This window comes from Herpailurus yagouaroundi, unplaced genomic scaffold, assembly GCF_014898765.1.
Source record: "Herpailurus yagouaroundi ecotype Mexico unplaced genomic scaffold, PumYag 160, whole genome shotgun sequence".
Classification (NCBI taxonomy): domain Eukaryota; kingdom Metazoa; phylum Chordata; class Mammalia; order Carnivora; family Felidae; genus Herpailurus; species Herpailurus yagouaroundi.
In genome coordinates this window covers 42,379,900-42,406,962 of record NW_024412401.1, presented here as the reverse complement: position 1 = coordinate 42,406,962, position 27,063 = coordinate 42,379,900, and the positions used below count along the sequence as shown (strand labels likewise).

The following is a 27,063-nucleotide window of genomic DNA, read 5'->3' as shown; positions in this document are numbered from 1 at the left end:
CTGATGCTATGCGTATTCACTCATGCTTTCCGTTTGTTACTTCATTTTGTTTGTTTATCCTTTCACTTATTTATTTACGGGACATTTGCTGGATGAATGCTATGCACCGGGGCCTGATTTGGTGTGGGTGATACTGACATGAATAAGACAAACTCCGTACATACCCTTCAAAAGCCCACACACATGGCGGCAGAGTAAGTGTTGGCATAAAATCACAAACAGGCTGTGGTTTCCTCTTCCTGAGGGAGATCGGGGGATTTTTCAAAAAGGGGATGACCTTGAACTGAACATTAGAACGGGGGGGGGGTGGGTTATTAGGTTTGGAGTGGGGATAAGGTAGAGAAAACATTCTTGGCGGAGGGATTGGCCTCGGAAAAAGTAACACAGGGGTAGAACAGATTGGGGCATGCTGGAAGTGTCTGCAGGGAATCTAGAAAGCAGAAGCAGAGTGCTGGCAAGAGACTTGGAGAGTGAGACGTGATGAACAATGGGGTAAAGTGACAGTAGCTAATGGTTGACATGTAGAGGTAGGAGGGAGCCATTGATAGATGTCATCAAGGAAGTAGTCCAATGTAACGTTGTGATTTATAATTAAGAAATATAATACTGGTCTTCGTCCTTGAAATTTCGTTAAGTGGTTAAGAGGCAATGAAGGTGTCTTTTGTTATGTCAATGAGGTGGCTTTTGGGCTTCACAGTAAGGATGGGGGCTCCTTGTCTGGGGAGCCAACCATGTGATTGGTGGGTTGGAACTTTCAGTTCCACCCTGCAACCTCTAGGGAGGGAAAGGGGCCAGAACTTGAATCGGTCACCAATGGCTAATGATATAATCAGTGATGCCTATCTAATGAAGTCTCCGTGAAAACCCAAAGGGGGAGAGTCAGAGACTTCTGGGTTGGTGAACACGTGGAGGTGCTGGGAGAGTGGCACACCCAGAGAGGAGATGGCAGCTCCCTGCCCTTTCCCCAGTCTTGCCTGTGCCTCTCATCCATCTGGCTGGTTCTGAGTTGTACCTTTTATAATAAACCCGAGATCTCATGAGTAAATGGATTTCCTGAGTTCTGGAAGCCATTCTAGCAAATCAATTGAATCCTAGAAGAGGGTCGCGGGGGTGTCTGATCCATAGCTAGTCAGTCAGATGTACAGAAAGCCACCTGAGCGTGGGATTAGCATCCTGAATTAGAGCGGGTTGTTGGCATATCCAGTCTGTAGCTGGTCACTTAGAAGCACAGGTAACAACCCAGACTTGTGACTGGCATCTGAAATGTCGGAGGAGGGGCCATCTTTAGGACCGAACCCAAACCTGTTGGGGGATGGTATCAGAATTGCGTTCATGTGTAGGATACCCAGCTAGTGTCTAGAGAATTGTCTGTTGTTGGTGTGGGAACTCCCACACTGAAATTGGTCCCAGAAAACCTAAAGACTCACTAGTAACGATAGCCTCCTTTTACCAAACATTTGCTGTATTTGTGCCAGACTCTGTGTTAATGGTTAATGTACTGAAGGTGCAATTTGACGTCGGAACTGAGGTTAAGAGTTGACATGACTTGTCTGCATGGATGGTGAGCCCCGTGGCTGGAACCAAAGCCAGGCCCGGGCCTATAGTCTCTGCTCGTAATCTCCTCACTATCCAGAATGGCATTTTAGGAATACTTGGTCAGTTCTGGGAAGGAGCTGGGAAAGAGGGAGAGGCTGAGCAAGTAACAAATTAGGGTTACTCCTGAGGGCAAGAAAATTCCTTGGAATTTCTAAAAAACCAGGTCACCGGTGATGGAATGCTAGGTATAATTTTCAGCGTTTTCAGGGAGGAATTTGGAGGCAAGAAAGCGAGTCTATGTGGGTAACTTCCTGGTGCCCTGAGGGGAGGAGATGAGACTTTGGGGGGAAATTGGGCATCTCTGGCTTCCGTTAATTAACATCCTTCACGTGGACTCCAGTGGGTTCTTAGGAGTTACCTAACATTTCTGGATAATGTCATGGAGGCGTCCTTCCTTGACAATCCACCAGAGATAGAACCCCAAAGTGAAAAGGCCATAAAACAACGCACAAACTGTTTTGTGGGTGCTTCTGTAATTTCATTTTGTATAGCATTTTTTACAAATCCTTGAAGGACAGCCATAGAATCAAGAACTCTGTGGTCTGAAATGTGTCTGGGATTTTCGGCCTCATTCTCAGTTTGTGAATGCCAATTCCAGGTGCATTCCACCTCTTTCTACTGTGGCAATATCTGCCCATTGGGTTTTTCTTTCATATACAAGCCTTTCTATGCCATTCTCCCTTACCCGGGTCTTGTAGATTGATGGTTCTCAAATGCTGATCTGAGATTTGATGTCTAAGTGTGAAGGGTGATCTTTTATTTTAAGGTTATGTCCTCTCCATTTTCAGTTGCTGGCTAAAATGTACTTTCTCTTGCAAAATGCGGGTAATGGTAATTGCAGTTTCTGTATTGTTAAATGCCCTTTCCTAGAATAAGAACGCCTCATGTTGGTCGAAAAACTTGGTTTTAAAAATTTGATTTGGCGGTGGAGTCTGAAAGGCTGATGTTGACACAATATGCCACATAGAATAAATCTCTTTCTCCGCATGTGCCTTCAAAATACAATTATCATATCTTTGTGTGCTTCATCATCTCCTGTAATACCTTGGTAATGTCTTGCCCATAGTAGGTCATCATTACATGTGTAATGAGTAAGTGAATCTCCAGGTAATCAGAGATGAATTGAGTACCTTTTCTGTGTTCAGGGCTGCTTGATGTAATGAAGTATGCACAATGCTATAAATAAATTCAATTTGATGACAAAGCTTACAATCAAGCCTCCAGCGTTGAGTAAGCTTGGAGGTTAAGTGCTAAAGTTCGCGGACCAGTACTTTTTAGCTTCTCCTCCAACTAGCTGTATAACCTCAGGCAGTTTCCTTAACAATGTCTTTCCTCACTTATTCTCTCTGTAAGTGGGTATAATATAAGCCTCATAGGTTTGTAAAGATTACATGAGTGTTTATCGAGGTCAAGATTTTAGAGCAGCGCCTGATATGTAGGCAGGGGCCAGTAGCTGTTAACTCTCATCATTAAGGCTTACACATCAGAAATGAGGGTGTAGGGAGCCCGGGTTGACTTGGGTCAGAAGACCAGGGCGCAGGTTCCTGCTCTGCCACTTATTGGTTGGGTAAACGTGAAAGAATCACTTAACCTCCTTGTCTAAGACCAAATTCAGAACTGAGTACCAGTCCCTAAGTCTTGAGAGAAAACGAATAAAAGCTAATGTACCTAAAATGCAGAAGCTGAAGAAGCCCCCATGAGGCTGAGTGGGGTATTGTTACAAGGAAGACTGCGGTAGGTGGCGGGAAAGGTAGCCCAGGGAAAAGATTTGAAGCTGCCTGGTTTCCTCTTTCTGGAAAGTTCTTTGAATAATTAGTAAGGCTGTTCTTTTCTCTTAGGGTGGGAGGTATTGAAACTCTTGCAACTGATGGAACATTGTTATTCCTAGAGACACCCGGAGACAGAATTTCCATTCTCCCCAGGAACTCACTACCATGATGAATCTCCTTATCATAAGGGCGTTGATGAAAGAGTAGAGCTGAAGTTGAAGACAGAATGAAGGGAAATCAAGTTAGAAGGATGTTGTTCAGGGTCTGGGATTGCCATCGAGTGTACTTAAGATGGGCTCAATCTGGAAGGGGGTTCTGCATCACATGAGCTGAATCAGATGTTGTGTGCCTGCACGCACTGTGTGAATACTCGATGAAACAGAGGTCGTGGGTTCTTCCGGCTCTCTGGGTTTTGCTTGTGGCCAGAGATTAGACTGGCATCTGGATAATGCTTGCATCCAGAATGTTGCGTGGGTTCTTGCTGATTTTCAGAAGTTGGTCAACAATGCCTTTTGCTTATTTTCGCGCGTGGGGTGGAGACCAAAGCCTGAGGCTCTGCTACTTGTGCTTGGGGGAGTTGGTAAGCCACAGCAGGGGTGAGTTAAAAAAATCAGGTGTGGGGACCCCCGGGTGGCTCAGTCAGTTGAACAGCCAACTCTTGATTTTGGCTCAGGTCATGATCTCACGTGGGATCGAGCCCCACATCAGGCTCTGCAGTGACAGTGCCTAGCCTGCTTGGCATTCTCTCTCTCCCTGTCTCTCTGCCGTTCCCCTGCACATGTACATGTGCGCATTCTCTCTCTCTTTCTCTCTCTCTTTCAAAATAAACAGTTTTCAAAAATCAGGTGTGAACAGAGGACGCTGAATGAGTGTCCCTCTTAGTGAAACAAAGGTATCTGCACAATTGGATGGTGGTTGTGGCCAGAAATTGGGAGGGGGTGTGGTCTCAAAAACTCAGCACTGGGTCTCAGGCAAGCCTTGTAACTAGAGAATTTGGAAGGAAATCCACTCATCCATTGGTGTCTTCATCTGTTCCCTCAGTGAGCAGGTCGTGGAAAGGCACTTCCTTGTGCTAGAGGCTATGGTTACAGTGACAAAGTAGATGTGTCCATTCTCTGGAGGAGTTTAATTGGTTGAGAAACATTGTATGCACCTACTGCGGGCTAAGTGCTGGTGATATAAGAGTGAGCAGACAATAGGATTTACTTTTAATTCAGGATGAAAATTATTATTAAGCAAATAGAGTATGAGAATGCTAGAATATATATATATATATATATATATATGTGTGTGTGTGTGTGTGTATACGTATATATTCCAAATAATAATAATAATATTGTGTATTTATTAAGCATTTACTATGTGCAAGGCACAGTAAACTTTATATATACTGTCTCCAGTAATTCTCCCTGCCACGCTCTGACATAGAGAATATGGTTATTATCCAAATTGTACTAATAAGAAAGTGGATTCAACGATGTTTAATAAGTGATGCAAGGAAACAAGAGACTAGCAGGCAGTTAGTGGGAAACAAACTGAGGTCTTCTCATTCTGGTACCCCCCCCCCTTTTGGCTTCTCTCCATCGATGCCATCTTCCCAACATGCTATGGGTGCACTGAAGGAAAGAACCACGAATATCTTTGGAACGTGAGACGGGGTGGGGACAGGACAGTTTTAGCTGGGGATCACAGGTCTTGTAAGAGCCCATCAGGAGGTCACCTCCTGGAAGATCATTTCTAGCTGTGGGAACAGCATGTGCAAACACGTGGAGGTCTGACCCATCACAGACTGTTGAGGACGAATAATCAGCTCTGTGTAGACGGGCCGAGGGCAGTCAGGGAGTTCAGGCACGTGCGAGGGATGTTCCAGGTCCTCTGCACAACTCAGCCTTGGGCAGGTTAACAGCATCTCAGATTTCAGTACCTTCCAGGATCACTTACTTCTCAGGGACTGAGTAAAAGAGCAAGAATTCACTGACCTGATTAGGAACCCCCCTGCCGAGACAGAGGGAAAGAGCCACGAGGAAACATGTATTAGATGCAGAAAGATGGGCTTTCAGGTTTAAGGGGCAGGGGTAGCTTTCAAACAGGGTGCTGTGCAGGGGGAGGAAATGTTTTGAAAAAGCCAGGTCCGTAAAGTGCAGTGTAAATGCAGCCAGTGTGGTAAATGCGAGCAGAGAGAAATCCTGCATGGTGCCGGGCGAGGAATGGAGCGGTTGTTAAGTTCAGGGTTTATGACTTGAAGAACGTGACCCATATAGCCAGCTTACTCTTACTGATGTGTTTTTAATCAGATGTGCTTCTAAAATTCACCCTTCACTGACTCCGTATCTCATTCCCCAGGGGCAGTATAGAGCAATCTGTTTGCATCTGCACTTTCTACAGCTGTGGGTCCTTCTCCTGTCACACCTGGTGGATCACATCTTGGACCCAGCACAACAGCCAAAGTACCATTGTGACGAATGACCTGGGGGAAGCCCGGCTTGACGCTGTGCCCTGATAATAAGAGGGACCGTTCAGTGCACACTTCCTGTGTTCCAGGCACCCTGCTAACTGCCTGATGTGCTCGGATGGGTTTAATCCAGGCATCAGCCTGACGTATTCTATGAATGTTTACTTTATAGATACGTAAACTGAGGCAAAGAGAAATGAAACAACTTGCCGCGGTCACATAGTTAATGGAAAACCTAGGATTTGAACTGAGGGAGTCTCAGTTCCAGAAACTTGTGCTTGATCTTTCCAGGATGCTGCTTGCTTGATGCTGTGCATAGATTTTCCAGCACAAGCCTGAGGGCGGTTTGGAGCTGTGGCATAGTCGTAGCTACATCTTGGGGATAGGAAGGAAAGCAATATCTGGTCATCACAAATACACTTGAGTGAATTTTGCTCGCGAATCACGTGTATCATGGGTCACGGGGGAGTTTTGTTGGTTTCGTGTCTAAAGGTCTCTTGGGTGTTGAACATACTAACTCCGGGTCTAGCTCCAGGCCATGATGCAAATGGTAGTAGGGCTCCCCTTTTGTGGGGTTCTCCCCAAAATTTAGGCAAGTGTGATAACATTCGCCAGGTAATTGTGGTAGTCGGCAGATTTGGGGTTCAGAGTGAGACCGATCTAGGGCGCCTGGGTGGCTCAGTTGGTTAAGTGTCCGACTCTTGATTGCAGCTCAGGTCATGATCTCACGGTTCATGGGATCGAGCCCCGCATCTGGCTCCGCTCTGACTGTGCGGCACCTGCTTGGGATTCTCTTTCTCCCTCTCTCTCTGCTCCTCCTCCATTCATGAGCGTGTGCTCTCCCACTGTCTCTCAAAATAAATAAACTTAAAAACAAAAACAAACACAAAAAAGGGAGACTGATCTGGCTCCAGAGTCCTCGTTCTTACGTGAGACATTGCGCAGGCTATTTTCCTTCTCTTTGTCTGTGTTTCTTTGTCCCTAAAACAAAGGAATTGGATTCGATCAATACTTTTGAAATGTCAGTCTTTCAGGTACCTTCTTAACAATTTCTGTTCTTCTTTCCTTCCATCTTCGCCATTTCATATTTTTCCTTGAACGTTATCGGCTTCTTACATAAATGCATACATTTATAAAGGCAATTCCACATCACTACCACAAAATTCCTTTTCATACAGCGTTATTTGCACTAAATAGATGGTTAATTGTACAAATGATACAATGAAAACAAAACCAGTGCGATGACGTTGTAGTTTACGGTCTGGCTTTTAAATTTTTTTTTTCAACGTTTTTTATTTATCTTTGGGACAGAGAGAGACAGAGCATGAACGGGGGAGGGGCAGAGAGAGAGGGAGACACAGAATCGGAAACAGGCTCCAGGCTCCGAGCCATCAGCCCAGAGCCCGACGCGGGGCTCGAACTCCTGGACCGCGAGATCGTGACCTGGCTGAAGTCGGACGCTTAACCGACTGCGCCACCCAGGCGCCCCTGCAGCCATTTCTTATTTAAAATTCTAACTAAAAATTACTTCCTGCTCAAAATGCTGTTTTATTATTTTTTTTTTAATTTTTTTTTTCAACATTTATTTTTTTTGGGATTAAGGGGACTTTATGATAGACCGGGTAGGGGCAGAGAGGGGGGGAGACACAGAATCGGAAGCAGGCTCCAGGCTCCGAGCCATCAGCCCAGAGCCCGACGCAGGGCTCGAACTCACGGACCGCGAGATCGCGACCTGGCTGAAGTCGGACGCTTAACCGACTGGGCCACCCAGGCGCCCCCGGTCTGGCTTTTATATTCTATGCACATTCTTTCCTGCCGCGTCTCCCATCTTTAGGCCCACTTTGTGTCAAAAGGAATATTGTAAAATCTTAGAAGATAAAACATAGGAGAGGCAAAATGAGTGTTTCACCTTAACTTAATCATGATGGGGAGAGAGCTCAAGAGGGAATTTTCTCTTTTTCACTCTACGAATTAAAGTGACTTTATGGAAGACCAGGTCTCCACTTACAGCCGAGTCTCTTCCGGCCAGTGTAGACAGCCCTGGTTTTGTGAAGTGCTTGAACCGGGCATCTGTAGCATCTTCCTAGGTCTTGCATTCTCTGTTTCTAAGAATCTTTTAGGGGTTCTCACATACTTAAAGGAGTTTGAGAGAAGCAGACTTGATTGGGTGACGGAGTGGAAGGTAGGCATCCAGGCTGAGGGACGTAAGAAGGAAGCAGAAAAGGAGGCCCTGCTGTGCAATACCTGCCTGAAGCATTTAGAAGGGAGACAGGGACCGGAGGCTATGAAACCCCTCGTGCTGGAAATCTGCTTCCCACCCTTTTATCATTTCGCCTCGATGCCTGTTGTCTTCCTACCCTCTGATGGTCCCTCCGGTTGTCCTCACTCCCTTGTCTCTCCCTTTTTGGCGAGAACTGAAAGGAAAAGGCGGATTGCAACATAGAAGCTCTAAGGAGGCTTTGCCTGTTAACAATTCTGTTGGAGGAATTAACAACAGTCATAGGAGTTTACCCCATTCCCATCCATCGTGGATGGGGCATTTGGTACATGTAAGTTCACTTCCCCAACAGCTCAATGGAGGAAGCAAGGGTTAGTGTATCCTTTGACAGGTCCGAAACTGCCACACGGAGAGTATTGATAACTCCTGGAAGTCTCGCCCTTTGGGGGCCTATGGAGTCCGACCGTCTCAATCCTTTGTGGTGTGCTGAATGAAGCACTGCCTGGCTTGGGGAAAAGGGGTTCTTGGATTGGGGGCAGTTCCCGGCTGTCCCGACACCCCGGGGGCAGGGGACACTGTCACACCTCTCAGCTCAGCCTTTCTTTGTTCACCAGTAAATGGTCGATGCTAATGAGACCCTACTCAGGGACTTGAGCCCCTTGGGGGCCAATTAACTTCACTTTACTTCAGCTGCCAGGAACCTCAGAACTGAATCCAGATCAATTAGCTCTTCCCAGGTGCCTGGTAGCATCTCTTCCTGCACTCATTTTTAACTATTCTTTGTTCCATTTTTATTTTTAATTGTCCTGATTTATATCTTATTTAACTTTGTAATATCACGTTAGCTGTGTCTGGGAGTAGGTGGGGGTATGAATTCTAAATAAGTAAATGAAATCACTTCAGTGTCATTTCTGGAGAGGTAGGACAGCTCATGGGTCTTCTTCTGGATGGAAAAGGTGAAGTTGCTCCTGAGAGGGTGGCTTGGGGAAGGGAAACCGTTCTGGAGGACAAGGACGCTTGAGGAGGGGCCAGATCTGGCCCACCACCTCTTTTGCCAGTAAAGTTTTATTGGAACACAGCCACGCCCATTTCTTACTGTCTGTGATTGCTTTCATGCTACAGTAACGGCTGAGTTGAGTAATTGAAACATGGACAGTATGGCCCATAAAACCTAGAGTATTTACTATCTGGCCCTTTGAAGAAAAGTCTTCTGGGGCGCCTGGGTGGCGCAGTCGGTTAAGCGTCCGACTTCAGCCAGGTCACGATCTCGCGCTCCGTGAGTTCGAGCCCCGCGTCGGGCTCTGGGCTGACGGCTCAGAGCCTGGAGCCTGTTTCCGATTCTGTGTCTCCCTCTCTCTCTGCCCCTCCCCCATTCATGCTCTGTCTCTCTCTGTCCCAAAAATAAATAAACGTTGAAAAAAAAAATTAAAAAAAAAAAAAAAAAGAAAAGTCTTCTATTCCAGATTAGTTCATTCTGCCATCCAGGTAGAAAGAGAAGCTGAAGTTTTCTTTTGTCTTGTCTTGTCTTTTCTTTTCTTGTCTTTTCTTTTCTTTTTTTCTTTTCTTTTCTTTTCTTTTCCCTTTCCTTTCCTTTCCTTTCCTTGTCAATATTTATCTATTTTTGGGAGAGTGCAAGTGGGGGAGGGCCATAGAGGGGGGACAGAGGATCCGAAGCAGCCTCTGTGCTGACAGACTGACAGCAGTGAGCCTGCCTGATGCAGGACTTGAACTCACGAACCGCGGAATCGTGACCTGAGCCGAAGTAGGATACTCAAGCGACTGAGTAACTCAGGTGCCACAAAGCTGAAGTTTTCTTTATGTTCCACCTGCTTAATTTAGTGTCTCACTTTCCTTTCCTCCCTGATTTCTTCCTCCTTTCCTTTCCTTTCCTTCTGGCCTCACTCCCCTCCCTTCCTTCCTCTCTCTCCTCCTGTTTGGAACTTAAAGATTCCTTCTAGTCCAGTCTTTCCCATTTATGAAGTGGGCACCAAACTCCAAAAACTGGAAGTGACAGCAAGATAAGAGAGTCATGGCCAGAGAGTAGCCATGAAGGGACACCCACTTCCCAGTTGGTGCTTTTCTCCGTGCATCTTTCCCCTTGTGCACAGATCGTGGTTAGGAGCTGAGAGGGGACGAGGTATAAAAATATAGGAAAATCATTTAGCACAGAGCCTGGCACATAATAAATGACCGGTGAAGCTTAGCTGAATTCAAAATCATTGAGTCTAATTGCAGAGGCAAAAACATATACCCACCATCTGAATGCCGGGAACTAATCAGAGCCCTACGGATTGGGATTGGTGTTTTCAGGGCAGGGGCAGCCTTGGCCCAGACAGCCACACTAGCACTTTGATACCCTTCTCTACATCAAGGTCACTTCTGAGCCCACTTTAAACCTGCCACCTTAAGCCAATATCCTTATTTCAAAAGGGGCGGAAATTGAGTCTCAGAAAAGTCACCTTGCCCAAGGCCACACAGTAAAGTGGGGGGACAGTTCGGATTAGAATCCAGGTGTCTTAGGTCCCCAAACACTTACCCCCGCAGGATTCTATTAAGTAACTGTGGAATGATGGCCTTTGTTTTAAAGGACAAAGAATAGTTATATCCCCTCCACGCTACAGGATTTGAGAAGGGGGTGACGCCTTTAGGCAAGGCTTTTGGAGGAGGCAAGTCTGAGGCGGAGGGAAAAAGCAGAGAAAACATTCTGCACCTGTAAAGACAGCAGTGTATTTCCCCAAGTGTTAGGAAATTGGACTTATGGTAGTTACAGGATCTATACTATTGTACAGAATGAAAAAGCAAGGTTAGGGAACCTACTAGTTAAGGGAGAGGCTTGGATGCTTAATTAAGATGTTTGGACTTGATCCCTGTAAGTCCAGGGTCATGAACAGATGCACCTGTTGCCACATGGCTACGTTGCATTTGACCCTCACAGGTCAGGGGTGGGGGAGAGATCATTTGTCGATGCTTAGAAATGAAGAGATTTCATATAAAAAAAAAATTGGATTTCCTTCTGGCTTTTCCTGAGAAGCCAGGTGGGTTGGCAGCCTGGAGATGCCATTTCTGTGTGGAAATGGTCTGCTGACCTAGACTGGGTCACCTGCCTACCCTTGGTCATCGTAACCCTTTCTTAAACTCTGTGCCTGGCCGCTCCATTTCCGTGTGTTTATGGCCCAGATTTTTGAATTTACGTTCTCTGAAGAAGTGGTGATTCACTAAAAATTCGTTAAAACTGACATGATGAAGGGGGCGCCTGGGTGGTTCAGCCAGTTAAGTGTCCGACTTCATCTCAGGTCATGATCTCACGGTTCGTGAGTTCGGGCCCCGCGTCAGGCTCTGTGCTGACAGCTCAGAGCCTGGAGCCTGCTTCGGATTCCGTGTCTCCCTCTCTCTTTGCCCCTCCCCTGCTCGTGCTCTGTCTCTCTCAAAAATAAATAAACGTTAAAAAAAAAATTTTTTTTAACTGACATCATGAGATCAACGTTAGAGGCTGTTTATTTGCTCATCAAACGTTTACTGAGGATCTATTTCCTGCAAGATTTTAGAAGGGAAGGAATTAGGAGGCTGGTCCTGTGGTTGAGATGAAAGGGTGAAAATTTGCTTAGAAACAGAACCACTGTGATGGGGAAGAGGTTGGACCCTTCCCCCTCTGTCCCCACAGCCCTTCTTTTCATAGAAAAAGCTGCCCCAACTAATTTCCTAGGAATCAGGCACTCATCCCTTAAGACTCTTTCGCCTGGTTCTTTTATTATATCCGTCTGAGAAGAGGGATCCGTCTTCTTCCATTCCCACGTTCTCTCTCCCTTCCCTCTCTGCCTTTCTCCCTCATCTGGTCAGGTGAACACATCCCATCTGGTCCCGATCCTGTGCGATGCACCCTCTGCATACAGAGTAGATGGGTCTGAACCTCTGAGGGTGGCCAAGAGGAGAGCGGGCCAGCAGCGTCAACCTCAGCGAACTGCCTTTTTGAATCGGTACAACAGCTTTGTTTCCACCCCTGCATTTGACTGCGGCCTTCCTGCTCCCTCTGCTCCCCCGCACCGCGCACGCTCCTGCACTGGCTCCCACCCTCTTCATCACCTCCAGCGTGTTCCCCAAAGGCCCCTCCACCCCCCACACGCATCACAGTAAGATCGCTGTCACAGTAATGAGAAGCTGAGTTGGGGAACTTGGCTTCCCTGGAAATGGTCCTTACGGCAAAACAAAACAAAACAAAACAAAACAAAACAAAGTAACAACCCACCCCCCCCCCCAAAAAAATCAATGCTTCTAGGAACAGGAGAAGATGCTCAGAGTTGTAAAAATAGTATGCAGAAGGAGATGTGAAGATGTGTTCTTGGTTTGGTTTCTGCCATTAACTAGCTGTGGGACCTTTGTCATGAAAGGAAGCCTCTGGACTTGATTCTCTTTAAGGCTTATTCAACCTAAAATAGTTCAGAGTATTAGCAGGACGTTTCCTATGGGTTTTCTCTTCAACTCCCACAAGGCTTGTGATGCCTCTAAGACGTAATGATGTGTAAATCAGAAGACTTTTACCCATGTGCTTTCCCCTTAATGAGAACTACCCCCTTGGAGGGCTGGCATGGCTCAGGGGAGACCAACAGAACTTCCTGACCCTGCAAAATCGTATGGTTCTTAAGGAAAGCCTTTTCCCTGCCTTATACATCAAGTTTAAGGTGAACGTCAAACCGCGTAACGTTCAGATTCCGTACTTCCTGGAGACAGAAGGTTAGATCACATGGCACCTTTGGGTCACTCCCCGCGTAAGGAGAGTTGATAATCTCATAGAAAGCCACTTGTAGGTTTGTGGATGTCAGTTACTTGATGCCCTGTGGTACCAGGTGTCCAATAAGTACCCGTTGAATGGGCGACGGTCACTGGTACTTGATCACAATATATCACAGAATGGCTGACTCAGAAAGGCCCTGGAGATCATTTAAAACCTCCAACTGTTTTCTACACGGACAAACTTGAGGCGCGTGGACAGGATGAGCCTTGACCCAGATCACAAGGTGACTTAGAGACTGAGCTGGGCCTGGAGCCTGGGCCTCCTGACTCCCACACCCGTGCTTTGCTGTCCGCCCCACTCCCATCGCATTCAACGTTGTGACTTGGCTCGAACAGGGTAACTGCTTCCGGAAGCTCTTCTGGGTTTTGTGTAAATTTTCTGAGCCATTTGGGACCCCAGCTGGGCCTCCTCTCCTCCTCTTGGGCTGGCTCTTTCTGTTGGTCTCTGTCAGGAGAACATGATAATTTCTCCCCTCTCTCCAGCAGTGCATGGCACCACATCACTCACTCTAACAGACCCCGCTGAGTACCCACAGTTTATCTGGAAGCCATTTTCTGTTTGGAAGTCAGTGGCGGTCAGCCAACATTTCAGTAATATTTGCTTTCCTAAGGCTTAGACAAATCAAATCCATTCACTTTCTTAGACTCGATCCCTCTTGTCTGGCATAATTTCCCCTCCTCTAAAGCAAGCCAAAATGGAACTTGGTGTGCTCTCTCCTTCTCTTTCTCTCTTCCTCCTTCCCTCCCTCTCTTTGTCTCTCTCTCTCTTTTTCTCTCGCTCCCTCCCTCCACGCCTTCCTCCCCTCTCCTTTCCCTCCCTCCCTGGTTCTTAGTCTTCTGTCTGTCTCGGTTTCTTCCTCTTCTTCTCCTTCTTCTCCTCTTCCTCCTGCCTCCCCTTCCTTTCTCTCTCTCTGTTCTTCTTCTTTCTTCCACAAGTATAGAATCCCAGCCCAAGACCACAGTTTGGAAAGAAATCGAGGAAGACACCTAAGCCAAACTTCCTGCTTGTATAGGTGCAGACACCTGGCGTATCAGTTACCTTGTCTTGCCTCTGCAGTGGTATTAGTGCTGGGGCTAGAATGCGGTCACCCTGACTCAGCCTAGTCCACTGCCCGTTAAACCTCAGGGCATCTTCCGACGTATCCTTCATAAATAACCCTGCTCCAGGCTGTAGCTTTGCTGCTTGCCCTGGGGCCGGGGTCAGTTGTAGGATGGAACATGAGGCTGTGTTGGCATAATCTTAGGCCCCCTACCTCCACTCTCCGGGAGTCCATTTCCTTGCCCATGAAGTGAGGCCTCAGTTTCCCCACCCTGCAGATGGTGCAGTGTTGTGGGGATCTGACGAGGCAGCGTGGCCCCTCAGTTCTAGAGCTCTTGGTATTATTAGCCCTCTTCCTTGAATAGGAACTTTCAGTATTTCAAAGCTGTGTTTATTCTATAGTGAATATTTGGGGCATCCTGGCAAGAAAGCAGGTAAGATATTTTGGGGCAAAATTTCTCCTTTTGGGACTCTGCCTTTCATCTGCTGCCTCCCTGTGCGGGCCCAGCCCCAGCAGGGAAGCTGCCACCTTCTCTGACTGCATTTAAAGCCGCCTCTGTCCGGGAGTGCATCAGCTAGAAATAGACCAGGCGTTTCCTTTAGAGTTTCACAAAAATGGATCCTTTGGGTCAAAGACTCCTTAATCTGCAAAACACAAGCTGTTTGCCTGACTTGAGGCCTCAGCAGACTTCCTAGGTTTTGAAGGAGCTTTGGTATGGAAAAATGGTTTGTGTTTTGAAGATTAAGGGTCCTTTCATCCAAAAGATGCAATTTTTTATTTCTTTCCTCAAGCTCCCAGTGAAACACCTTGTTCCTTTCTGGCTTAAAACCTGCGCGCCTCCTTTCTTATGCATAGATGGATTAGGTTACACTGCACATCCACAGCCCATGAGAAGGAGGGAAGCTGGGTGAGTGCCTCCTGGCCCTTTTTTAGGACTAGCCTTCCTCTCCTACTCCCCACGTGGCCTGTTCATCCATACAAATGCAGTAAAGTCCCTTAGGAGTGTTTTAAGACCACAGATTCTGGGCTTTCACTATCAGAATTTTTTTATATATATTTTTTTAATGTTTATTTATTTTTGAGAGAGACACAGGGCAAGAGCATGGGAGGGGCAGAGAGAGGGGGAGACACAGAATCAGAAGCAGGCTGCAGGCTTCATGCTGTCGGCACAGGGCCCAACACAAGGCTTGAACCCACGAACTGCGGGATTTGACCTGAGCTGAAGTCGGGCACTCAACCGACTGAGCCACTCAGGCGCCCCAAGCAGAGACTGCTCAGGACTCAGAAGTCCCCGGCCAGCTTAAAGGCTCCTGGCTTGGGGGCCATGTTCCTCAGCCCGGTGGCTGACAGGGCAGTTGTGGAGGTGAAGAGCCTGGACATGCCCAGAATCACATTAATCAAGCGTGACTCTTACTATCCATGATGCCACTTGGAGCCAGTGACTAAACTTCACTGGCCTCAGTATCTTTATCTACTCAATGGGAATGGTAACATTATGACCTAGCATGTCTGTTAGCTTACCACCCCTCCCCACCCCCTGCAGCACACACACCCTGCCAACCCAGTGGCTTTCAACAACTGACACTATTACAGCTCATTGTAGGCCAGCTGATCTCAGCCCCTCTCACTAATCTAGACTGGGCTTGTCTTGCTTTTGTGGTTTAGCTGGGACTCTACTCACAGCCTGCCCCACGGAGGCGTGCTGGCTGGTCAGTCTGTTCCACACATTCTTTGTCAGTTTTCTGAAACACCGTCACATCCTTCTTGTGATGATAGGAGCACAAGGGGTTAAACAGAAATCCACACAGTCCCTTGAGGCGCAGGCTCAGAACTGGCATGGTCATCACTTCTGTCTCATGCTAACGACCAAAGGGAGCTACAAGGATGAGCCTGAATTTAAGGGAATGGGGAACAGACCCCGCGGCTTTAGGAGAACAGCTGGAAAAGTCTATGAGAAAGAACCTGGTTACGGAGAGGGGTGACGATTTGGGGCCAGCCATCGAGCACATCTATCCCATTGGTGGTCGTGGTAGACGTCAACTGAAGTAACGTTTGTATAGTTCTTGACACAGCTCCTCTTGTACACTAAATGTTCATAAGTTATTTTCATCACAATCATTAGGGTAGCCAGGACTCAAGAATGGCGGCTGGAAGGATTAAATCGAGAGTTTCCAAACCCAGCAACATAGCTAGGATCCGCTCAGAGAGGTGGTGAAGCTTTCTTGAAATCACACGGAAGGAGCTAGTTGAGCCCTTCCAAATCGATGCGATGATTTTAATTCGAGATTTGATGGACGTAGGAAGAACCCTGGTTATGGCTCAGGGTGCTACTTGACTTTTCCACAATAGTGAGGCATTTCCTGGAGTTAATCAATGGTCTCAAATAACCCTGCCCATCTCCCTGTCCTGCCAGGACAGTGGACCTTACATGTATGTCGTATTAACCTCAAACACCTACTAAAAATGTACACGTGTGCTGAGAAATGGCTGTTCTCTGGTAGGGCCTTATGTATTGCTAGCAATAGAAAAAACCAAACTTATCCTGGATTCAGGTTAAAAAAAAAAAGAAAGCAAAACAAAATACCCCACTAGCTGTGAGACCGTGGGTAAATTACTGAACCTTTCTGGCCTCTGTTTCCTTTCCCATGACACGGGAATAATAATCAGACCTTCTTCAGAGGCATATTTTGAGTACTAAGTGAATTACGTAGGGCTTGTGAAGATATTTCACTGGTGTTTTCTTGCTGAAGGTTAATTTTCTCATCTCTGGAATGAGAGGTTAAATCTCTGCCCTCTATCTGTGAAAAGTGCCTCTGAGATCAAGCGAGAGCCCGATCCCTTTACAACACAAAGTTATGCAGGAATTCAAGGATGGATGATTAGTGCCTTAAGAGGAGTCAGGGAGAACGTGTACAGTCTCCAAACTGACCACGTTTTTTCAATCAGCACTTACTTAAACTCTCAGATGTGTGTCCCCCTGATGTCTTCCTTGGGTATCATGATTGTCATGGGCAAGCAGCAGGTGTAACTGTAACAGTCCTTTTGGTCCATCATTTAAAAAGCACCACAGGATGCAGTATTACTGGGCAATCAAAAAGAATGAAATCTTGCCATTCGCAACTGCGTGGATGGAACCGGAGGGTATTAGGCTAAGCGAAATTAGCCAGAGAAAGGCAAATATCGTATGACTTCAGTCATATGAGGACTTCAAGAGACAAAACAGATGAACATAAGGGAAGGGAAGCAAAAATCATACAAAAAACAGGGAGGAGGAGAAAACATAAGAGACTCTTAAATATAGAGAGCAAACAGAGGGTTACCGGAGGGCTGGTGGGAGGGGGGATGGGTTAAAGGGGGAAGAGGCCTTAAGGAATCTACTCCTGAAATCACTGTTGCCCTATATGCTAACTCACTTGGATGTAAATTTTAAAAATAAATTAAATTAAAAATAATAAATAAATAAATAAATAAATAAATAAATAAATAAAATGTTAAGGTTGCATCTACAAAAAAGAAAGAAGGAAAGAAAGAAAAAGAAAGAAAGAAAGAAAGAAAGAAAACACTGTAGGAAGGAATGACGCCATTGCATGAGAAATAACAGAGCCAAAGGAGCTTCTATCCAAATGGATCCAGCAGGAAACTTTCAGCTGTTTTCATTAGTGACCTGATGGAAACATCAAGCCAAGGGTCAGAGCTTTTGATGAGTAAATGTTGAAATTTAGGTGCAGATGGAAACTTAAGTGTTTTATTTATTTGCTCCACTGAATATTAAGAATGGATGAGCCACAGGGAAGAATTCAGAGCCATTAACTCAGCAGAACACTGTTTATTTATTGAACAATTATATTTTGAGCATCTGTGTAGTACCAGTTCCCATCTTTGGCATTGCTTTCTAGCGCCAGAATCTTCCATGTGCCTCTGTAGGGCGAGCGGCCTTTTCTCACTCATCTCGGTGTCCCACGCAGTATCTGGTTGAGTGATTTGCACACACAGTAGGTGGGTTTGCATGATTCCACACCTTTTGCTCACACTGGTCCTACTACCTGAAATGCCTTCTATCCAGTCCCTTTGTCCCCCTTCAGCTGGACAATCACTACTTGAACCATGAGAGCCCCAGTAAAATCTCAGCTCCCCTGAGAAGTCGTCTTCAACGGGCTGTGCGTGAGTTACTTTTTATTTGTTCCAGCAACACATTGTTCGGGTCCCTGATCAAACTCAATCCGTTGTTTTGCGATTTGGAGTGTACGTATTTCTCTCTCTCACCAGCTTCATGGCTCCCTAAGGCCACGGAAACTTTCTTCTTTTTTGATGCCCTAGTGGCTGGAACCGAGTCTGCTACTCTATCCCCATAGCAGAACCCCATGCCGTTCTTTCAATCAGTACTAATTTATTTTCTTTCTCCTATTTTTCTTTTTTTCCTTAATTCTATATCTGGCCTCTGAGTTTATAAATATCCTCATCCTATGAAGAAAAAACAGAATCCTGCATTGACTGTTCACATCCCTCTCTGGTGGAGAGGAAAGGAGCCTTGACTCCTGATTTTTTGATCTTTCCTTCTTTGCCAAGTACTCTCCACTCTCCGCCTCTATGTGTTCATGTCGCATTCACGCCTTAATCTCTTTCAATGAATATTCAGCTCCCATTGAAGCATTGAAAACCATCACCACCTCTGTATTCTTAATTCCAATAGGGGTCTTGAGCCCTTATCTTGTTCAACTGCTCATCCTGTAGCTTTTTGAAACTTGAGACCCTTCTCTTAAATATTTCTGCTCCTTTGGCTTTGTGGACATTATTCTCTGATAATTCTTGTTCTTCCCCTCCTCCTATAATCTACTTTATGGGATTCTTTTCTTCTTCCTCGTTCCTAAATAGGAGCATTGCTCTGTGTGTGTTTCCCACCACTCTTGTCTCACACGTATTCACAGGGAATTCTCATCCACTTCCAGAGCTCTAACCATCACTATTCATACTGACCTACAAATTTCTACTCTTAGCCCTGGCCTCTCTGATGATTTGGAGTCGAGGATTCTATAGCCTACTGGAAATTCTGACTCGAATGTTCAAAAGACACCTCAAACTCAACAGATTCAACAGGGAATTTGCCCCCATCCATGGACATTTCTTTTTCATTATTCTTTATCATCATGCATGATATCATCATCAGTCTAATCATCCAACCAGACTTAGGAGACATCGTAGACATCTTTCTTTCTGCACCCCACCTGCCCAGTCATCAAATCTTGCTAATTTTGTCCCCCCATTTTTTAAAAACTGTCAAATAGAAGGAATCTTTTTCAGACCAACGCTAGCCTAGGCTACTGTGTTGGCCTCCTCAATTTTGTCCGTGTCTCTTCCTAAATCTGTTCACTGCCCCTACATTTGGAGTAATCCGTCTAAAATGAAACTCTAACACAAAATGCTTCTGTTTAAAAGCCTTCAGAGGTTCCCTGTGGTCCCACAGGTCTAATCCTAGACCTTGATTTGTGAAGTTGATTCATTGAATAAATGCTGAGTTAGTGCCTTAGCATATGATTGGTTCCAGATCCTGGGTATACATGGGGGTGACGGGGAAGAATTTATGTCTTTAAGAAACTGCCAGTCATGTGAAAAGCTATGATTATGAAGCATGTGACCCCATTTAGCTCCTTTGCTTCATTTCCTGCCATTCTCTGCTTCAAAATTGCCACTGCAGTAGCTTTGAAATGTTTTAGATCTTATATCCACACCACACGCCTTCATTCCTTTGTATGTTTCTCTCCTGGCTTGAAGTGTAGACCCCAGATGTGTCACCTCACGAATGTCTCTTGATCTCCTAAGGCTTGCTTAGATGTCCTCTCCAGGGAACATTCCTTGGACACCCCCTTCTTGGGGGTCCAGACTCCACAGAATGTGGGGTATACCCTGACTTTGCCCTATGCCATTATACCCAAAATATTACCTGTTTCTTTGTCTATCTCCTACTGTGGACTGTGAGACCTAATTAAAATTGTAGGGATACTCAACAAATACTTATTGAATGTTACCAAACTGGCCCAGAAAAGACCTTCCAAAAATGTTAATTTCACATCCCTTTTTGAAAGATCTCCTGCAGAGACTGCTGATAATTTTGAGGGAACACTTAAAAGGCAGTTGCCTTGAATTTAGATCTTCATATCCTAAATGTGGCTCCAGATGAAATCTTTATGGAGGAAGGATACTTACTATACGTACTTATATTGTTAATTACAAACAAAAAAATAGTATTTCAAAAATGACACAAATAATGAGCCCACATATTTCAGTTTTTTTCTCAGATTGCCATGGTTGTCCCTAGATTTCACATTTCTAGAAGTTTCACACCTCAACTTATCAGCTATTCTCTTTGTTAACGTCTTCACAGTTAATTTGTGGTTGTTGATGGTTGTCAAAACAAGAAAACTCCAACTTAAGGATGATGTAGTTTCTTAGTTTGGTGTGCTAAAGCACTGAGTCATAAAATTTAGTTAGATTTGGCTTGGATTGAAGTTTAATTCTGTCATTTAAAAATAATGTGACATTGGAAAAAGAATGACTTTTTTTTATTTTTTATTTATTTTTTTTTAATTTTTTTTTTAACGTTTATTTATTTTTTTGGGACAGAGAGAGACAGAGCATGAACGGGGGAGGGGCAGAGAGAGAGGGAGACACAGAATCAGAAACAGGCTCCAGGCTCTGAGCCATCAGCCCAGAGCCCGACGCGGGGCTCGAACTCACGGACCGCGAGATCGTGACCTGGCTGAAGTCGGACGCTTAACCGACTGTGCCACCCAGGCGCCCCAAGAATGACTTTTTTTTAGAAGAGTCTCTGTTTTATTAGATACAAAATAGAAATACAGGAAAACCTTGGTTTGTGAGCTTAATTCGTTCTAGCAACATGCTTGTAATCCAAAGCATTTGTCAAAGCAAATTTCCCCATAAGAAATCATGGAAACTCAGAGGATTCATTCCACAACCCAAAGATATTCATATAAAAATGACTGCAGGGACGCCTGGGTGGCTCAGTCGGTTAAGCGTCCAACTTCAGCTCAGGTCATGATCTCGCGGTTTGTGAGTTCGAGCCCCGCATCGGGCTCTGCGCTGCTGGCCCAGAGCCTGGAGCCTGCTTCGGATTCTGTGTCTCCCCCTTTCTCTGCCCCTCCCCTGCTCACGCTCTGTGTCTCTCTGTCTCTCAATAATAATAAATGTTAAAAAAAATTAAAAAAAAATGATTGCAGTGCTATAATAGAATATAAAATAATAAAGAAAACACAAAATATAAAGAAAACTAAACAAGTTAACCTGCACTTACCTTTTTGCAAACCTTCGTGGCATGTTCTTTTTTCAAGTTATGTCCCACGTTGTTTCTGCTCACTCTTCCTCACACACAGTTTTAGTTCGGTATTGAACGTGTCCGGGTCAGTATATTACAACAAATAAATTACATTTTATTTAAGGGGGAGACGTTGCTCTTTCCCCAGACTGTCCTGTCTTTCCCTGGCTTATGACTGCGCTGCATCTCCTCCATCTGGCTGACCTTGATCACAGCTTCTTTTGGATACAAGGTTGGGTCAAGAACGGACAGATAAAAAGAAAGCAAGTCTTCCTCGACGAGTACCTTGGCAAAGACTTAGCGTGAGTGCTTCAGGCAGGGTGAGTGCTAACGTTTTTTCCGTGCGGCGTTTTGGGGGCACATCTGGAGCTTCCCTTCTTCTCTGGGCTCTCTTACTTGTGATTCTCGATGAAGAAAAATGCATCTCTTTTCAGCTCCTTCTTGACCAGTACGGGACCCTTGGTAAATGGCTGGGAGAGTCCAGTTTCCTTTTACCCGAGATCCCCTTTCCCTCCAGGTGGGATCTGGGGCAACCCCTCTTCCTGAGGCTTTCTTTTGCACGTGGCTCACCTCTGCGCCACGGGGAGCACGTGTTGCACGTGAGCGAGGCAGTCGCTCTCCAAACTGCAACCCCTACCCCTTCACCGGGTTTCAGCCTATCTTTCTTTAAGATTCTTTTTTTAGATGTCTCCGGTGTGAGTCAGACACCAATCAGCCGTACCCCCCCCAGGCTCCCGGGAACATTGATCCTGTTCTTTGAGCGATCGTGTTGAAGCGTGAGGTGAGGGGCTACTACCCGTCTCTTCCCCTGTTTGGCGGTTGGCAGGAGCACTCCCAACACTGCCAGGTCTCACTCAAGCACCACTCCTGATCCCATCATGCCGCCTTGTGGGTGAGCGGTCAAGAATCTCAGAAGGTGTAGTTTGGCTACCTTTTTTTAGGACCTGTATAGTGGGTGTATCCCTCTCTTTAGAATATAGTCTCTATTGTCTGGGGCTCCAGCTGAAGCTGAGGCCCAAAAAGCTGCATTTGAAATCCCATTTCATCCTTATCTGATCCCTAAGAGATGCTGATCCTCCCGGTGTTGCCCACGTTTTACAGATGGGGACACTGAGGCACAGGGCAGGAGGTTATTGCGTGTTCACGGTCCCCCGGCTCTGTAGGCAGCGATCTGGTGACAAGTCTCATCCAGAGGTCCAGGTTTAGAAGTTGAACCCTGGAGGCTCCTGGGTGGTTCCATCGGTTAAGCATCCAACTTGGCTCAGGTCAGGATCTCAAGGTCTGTGGGTTCGAGCCCCGCGTCGGGCTCTGTGCGGACAGCTCGGAGCCTGGAGCCTGCTTCGGATTCTGTGTCTCCCTCTCTCTCTCTCCCACTCCCTTGCTCACACTGTCTCTGTGGCTCTCTCAAAAATACATAAACATTAAAAAAAAATAAAAAAGTTGAAATCTGAATGAGGTTATCAGGTTGACCTAGGGTTAGCAGGCAAACACTGCGGGTGACCTCAGGTCCTCAGGGGCCTCAAGGATGGAGGCTTAGGGGGTTGGGGCTGTTCCCTTCTCCTCTCTGGCCCAGAATGCGGGCGTGGCCCAGCAGTCCAAGCGGAGGGCTCTGGAGGAGGAGCTTGGTGACCCTCCTCTCCTGGGAGACCCTTGTGTGTCTCTGCCCTGCCTGTGTTCCTCGGATGTAAATAATTTACGCTGGCAACGATTAGAGAGTGTGCTCTGTGTGGGATGAACCCGGTTCCCTTAATAACACTGCAGGCTTATATATAGCACAGTTCAGCCAAGGGCCCACGTGCTCTCCAGGCCACAGCCCGCATCAGCTGCCCCACATCCACCGGGGCACCCAGCGGGAGCGGGCCTGTGACTCACGCAAGGTCACGGGAGGTCAAGGGCAGTGCTCGGAATAGAACCAGCCTCTCTTTCACAGGCTCTAAACCCCAGTGGCCGGAAGCTCCCTTCATGAATATTGGAAAAAAACAGCAGTCCTCCAAATCATGGTAGTAGATATCCAGGGCTGTCTCTAGTAAGTGAGGATTGGAGGTTTAGTCCTTGAACACGGGAGTTTTTACTTGTAATGTATTTATTGTCTGTTTCTTTTTTTTTTTTTTAATTTTTTTTTAACATCTTATTTATTTTTGAGACAGGGAGAGACAGAGCATGAACAGGGGAGGGGCAGAGAGAGGGGGAGACACAGAATCTGAAACAGGCTCCAGGCTCTGAGCTGTCAGCACAGAGCCCGACGCGGGGCTTGAACTCACAGACCACGAGATCGTGACCTGAGCCGAAGTCGGCCGCTTAACCGACTGAGTCACCCAGGCGCCCCTATTGTCTGTTTCTTTAGTGATTTTGGCAGGGGAGGCAAGTGCACTGTGGCTCAGCCAGTGGTAGGACAGAGAGTCAAGTGGATTCTCCAGATGTTGATAAAAACAGGGGGATTGATGAATGACCCTCCTGGGCAGCGTCGTAGAGCCGAAAAGGCTCATTTTAGCCCCACACCATCCAATAAAAGTCCAGCACCATCCGTGTGTGTAGTTTTAAAGTTTTAGCAGCCAGGGGCCCCTGCGTGGCTCAGTCAGTTAAGCGTCCGACTTTGGCTCAGGTTATGAGTTCATGGTTCAGGAGTTTGAGCCCCGCATCGGGCTCTGCGCTGACAGCCCGGAGCCTGGAACCTGCTTCGGATTCTGTGTCTCCCTCTCTCTCTGCCCCTCTCCTGCTCATGCTCTGTCTCACTTTATCTCTCAAAAAGGAATAAACGTTAAAAGAAATTAAAGTTTTGGCAGCCACACTCAAACGATGAAAAAGAAACAGGTGAAAAAAATTTAAAGAATACTTTTTAATAACCCAGCCTGGCCAAAATAGTACTATTTCAACATGTAACCAATATAAATATTAGTGAGATATCGTACCACATTTTTTTATTCCTGCTGGGTCTTGAAATCCGGCGGGTGTGTATTTCATACTAACAGCACATCTCGATTTGGGCTAGTGATCTGGATTTCAAATGCTTCCCAGCCACGTGTGGTCAGTGACTCCCAAATCGGATGGCGAGGCCTGCAGTTCCAGCCGTGCCCTTTGCCAGCTTTGTGGTGCTGAGCCGCCTCCCTAACTTTCCCAAACCTCAGGTTCCCCGCCCTCTGTGTGTAACGTGGAGACCATAAGTTGTTACTGTATTGCCACGAGGTCACGTGTGGAAAGCGGCTCTGTGGTTTCTAGGACATAGTAAATGCTCAATTAATACGCGGTTCCTCCCGCAGCTAAACTGCAGGAGACTGAACGACGGGTTGGCCTCTGACTACTCCCTCGCTCCTCCCTTCCATGGACATTTCTTTTTCTCTGAGCCATCTGCACCCCTCACCCCTTCCCTTCCGTCAGGTGTCCGCTCAAAAACCGCTTTCCCGGAGGAGCTTTTCCTGAACACCACGTGTTTCGGGGAACAACCTCGCTCCCAGTCCCCTTTATGTGCTTTGATTTTCTTTAGAGGCCTGTTCACCATCGCACATGGAGATTCTGCCTCTGTGTTCACTCGCCCCAGCCCAGCGGAGAATACGTCCCCTGAGGGCCCTCGCTACTGCTCTGCTCCTTTCATTTGATTTCCAGCTAAATATGTTAATGGATGAGTGAACGAATTCTTGAACATCTATAGTTCTTTGCTCTTAGTATACGTATAGCACGGAATTGGGATATGCAGTTCTTTCTTGGTGAGGGCAGGGGGGAGAGGGAGAGACAGAGAGAGAGACAGACACACCCACACCCACACGCACGCACACACACGCGCACACACACGCGCACACACACACGCGCACACACATACACACACACAGATAAAACCTCATAGGACGTGTTCTCACTGAAGTCCCTGCCACCCTGTGTGCTAACATGGGCACACGCCCCTCACTCTGCCCTCTCCCACCCTCCTACCCCCCCCCCCAAGGCTTGTTTGATGCTACTTGCTCTGCTAGAATCTCCTTTTCGTCTCTGCTTAATAAAACCTTACGTGTGGGGCCCCCGAGTGGCTCAGTCGATTAAGCTTCCGACTTCAGCTGAGGTCATGATCTCCTGGTTCATGAGTTCAAGCCTCACATCGGGGTCTCTGCTGTTGGCACAGAGCCTGCTTCAGGTCCTCTGTCCCCTCTCTCTCTGCCTCTCTCTCTCTCTCTCTCTCTCTGTCTCTCAATAAATAAACTTAAAAAAATAAAACAAAACAAAACCAAACCCCAAAACCTTGCATGCTATTTAGGGACCTGCTCAAATACCGCCTGTTCTGTAGGATCCTTCCAAATCGCTGTGTTGGAAACAATGCCTGTATCATCTATTTCTCCACCGAATATTTTTTGTTTGTTGTAGTTTTCATGACAGCCTATTTTATATTAAAATTCCTCTTGCGTGGGTATGATACCACCTCCCTTCATATGTTGAATCCCTAGAGGGTAGGACCTAATTTCAGCTGATGTGTGGTAAGGCTGGGGGATGTCGTGGAAACTATAAAGACTTTATACAAGGATATACATGGCTTAGGATCTTGAATCTAACACTCAGACGTTATGAACTTAGGAGTCATCCAATGTCTCCAAGCCGCAAGGTTATCATCTGTTAAATGGGCAGTTGTACACATCTCATGAAGAAACCTTTATTAACATCTAGCCTGTACTGGGTACATTCGCTGCCACCAAGGGTGCAGACTGCTTTAGACCCAAGTATACAGTAGACGCTCAATAAATATCAGTCCCAGACCCTACTATTATCTTGGGCCTCTAGTACAGTTGGTACTGTTTGGGGTCTGTTCCCATGAGTCCTAGCGTCTTCATGATATGACATGTCTGTTTCACACCTACTAGTCCTTACTCTTGCTCAGCAAAACATCCACTTCTCTTAACACGCACCTTTAGAAACTTTCATTTCCAGTTTTAGTGTTCTGTGGATTATTGTGATTTTCTGAGTCAACAGAGATGTGTCCAGACTTCTTCCACGAAGCACTCATCTCCACTTGCTGGGATGTAAATTGTCTCAGTGACATTTACTGTCCCGATGACAGAGAAGGCTCAAACACAGCCACATGCACGTGCTGCCCTGCCCAGACAGTACGACAGAATGACCCCCAGGAGCTGGAAGACAGGAGCCGGGTCGTGGTCCTGTGGAGAGTTGAGTCAGCCAGGGTTTAACTTTTGCCCAGTTGACATTTGGGTCCAATGTTCTTTGCTGTGGGGATGTTCTGTACATTACAGGATGTTTAGCGGCATCCCTGACCCTGCCCATTAGATGCCTGTGGCACCCCCTTCTTTCGTGACACTCAAGGTGTCCCTTGGAGGGGCACCTGGGTGGCTCAGTCGGTTGAGCATTCAACTTCGACTCGGGTCATGATCTCATGGTTTGTGAGTTCGAGCCCTGCATGGGGCTCTGCAGTGACAGTGTGGAGCCTGCTCCGGGTTCTCTCTCTCTCGCCCTCTTTCTCTGCCCCTCCCCCCTCACGCTTTCTCTCTTTCTCAAAATAAACAAATTTAAAAAACATAATATTTGTTAAAAAAAAAAAAGATGTCCTTCGGGGGGGGTAACATGGCTGCCACTTGGGAAACACTGGATTAGATGGGTCAGCTGTCAGCTAATTCTAGGACTATGGGCTAAGAGCTCACCCTCTTACACACACACACACACACACACACACACAAGCTCTGCGGTTCCACGGATAGGCTCTTCCTCTTTTGAAAGCTGCAGCCCCCTGCATCCTGTTTCCTTGCTAACGGCTGGCAGCCAAGCACTCTGTCATGGGCCCTCACCCCGCACCCACTCCCAGCGGAAGCCCTGGAGAAGGGCTGAATGCGATTTCGGTGTATTGCAGCGCCCCCTGCCGGCCGTGCCGAACAACCGCCTCCGCC

The 27,063-nt window shown here is 46.6% G+C and overlaps 1 protein-coding gene across 2 annotated transcripts in view; it reads left to right on the top strand.

Annotated features, from left to right (window-relative positions):
- Positions 1 to 27,063, top strand: part of BRINP1 (BMP/retinoic acid inducible neural specific 1) — a 180,901-nt gene that overhangs the window by 21,045 nt on the left and 132,793 nt on the right. The gene's annotated exons all lie outside the window — the stretch shown is intronic.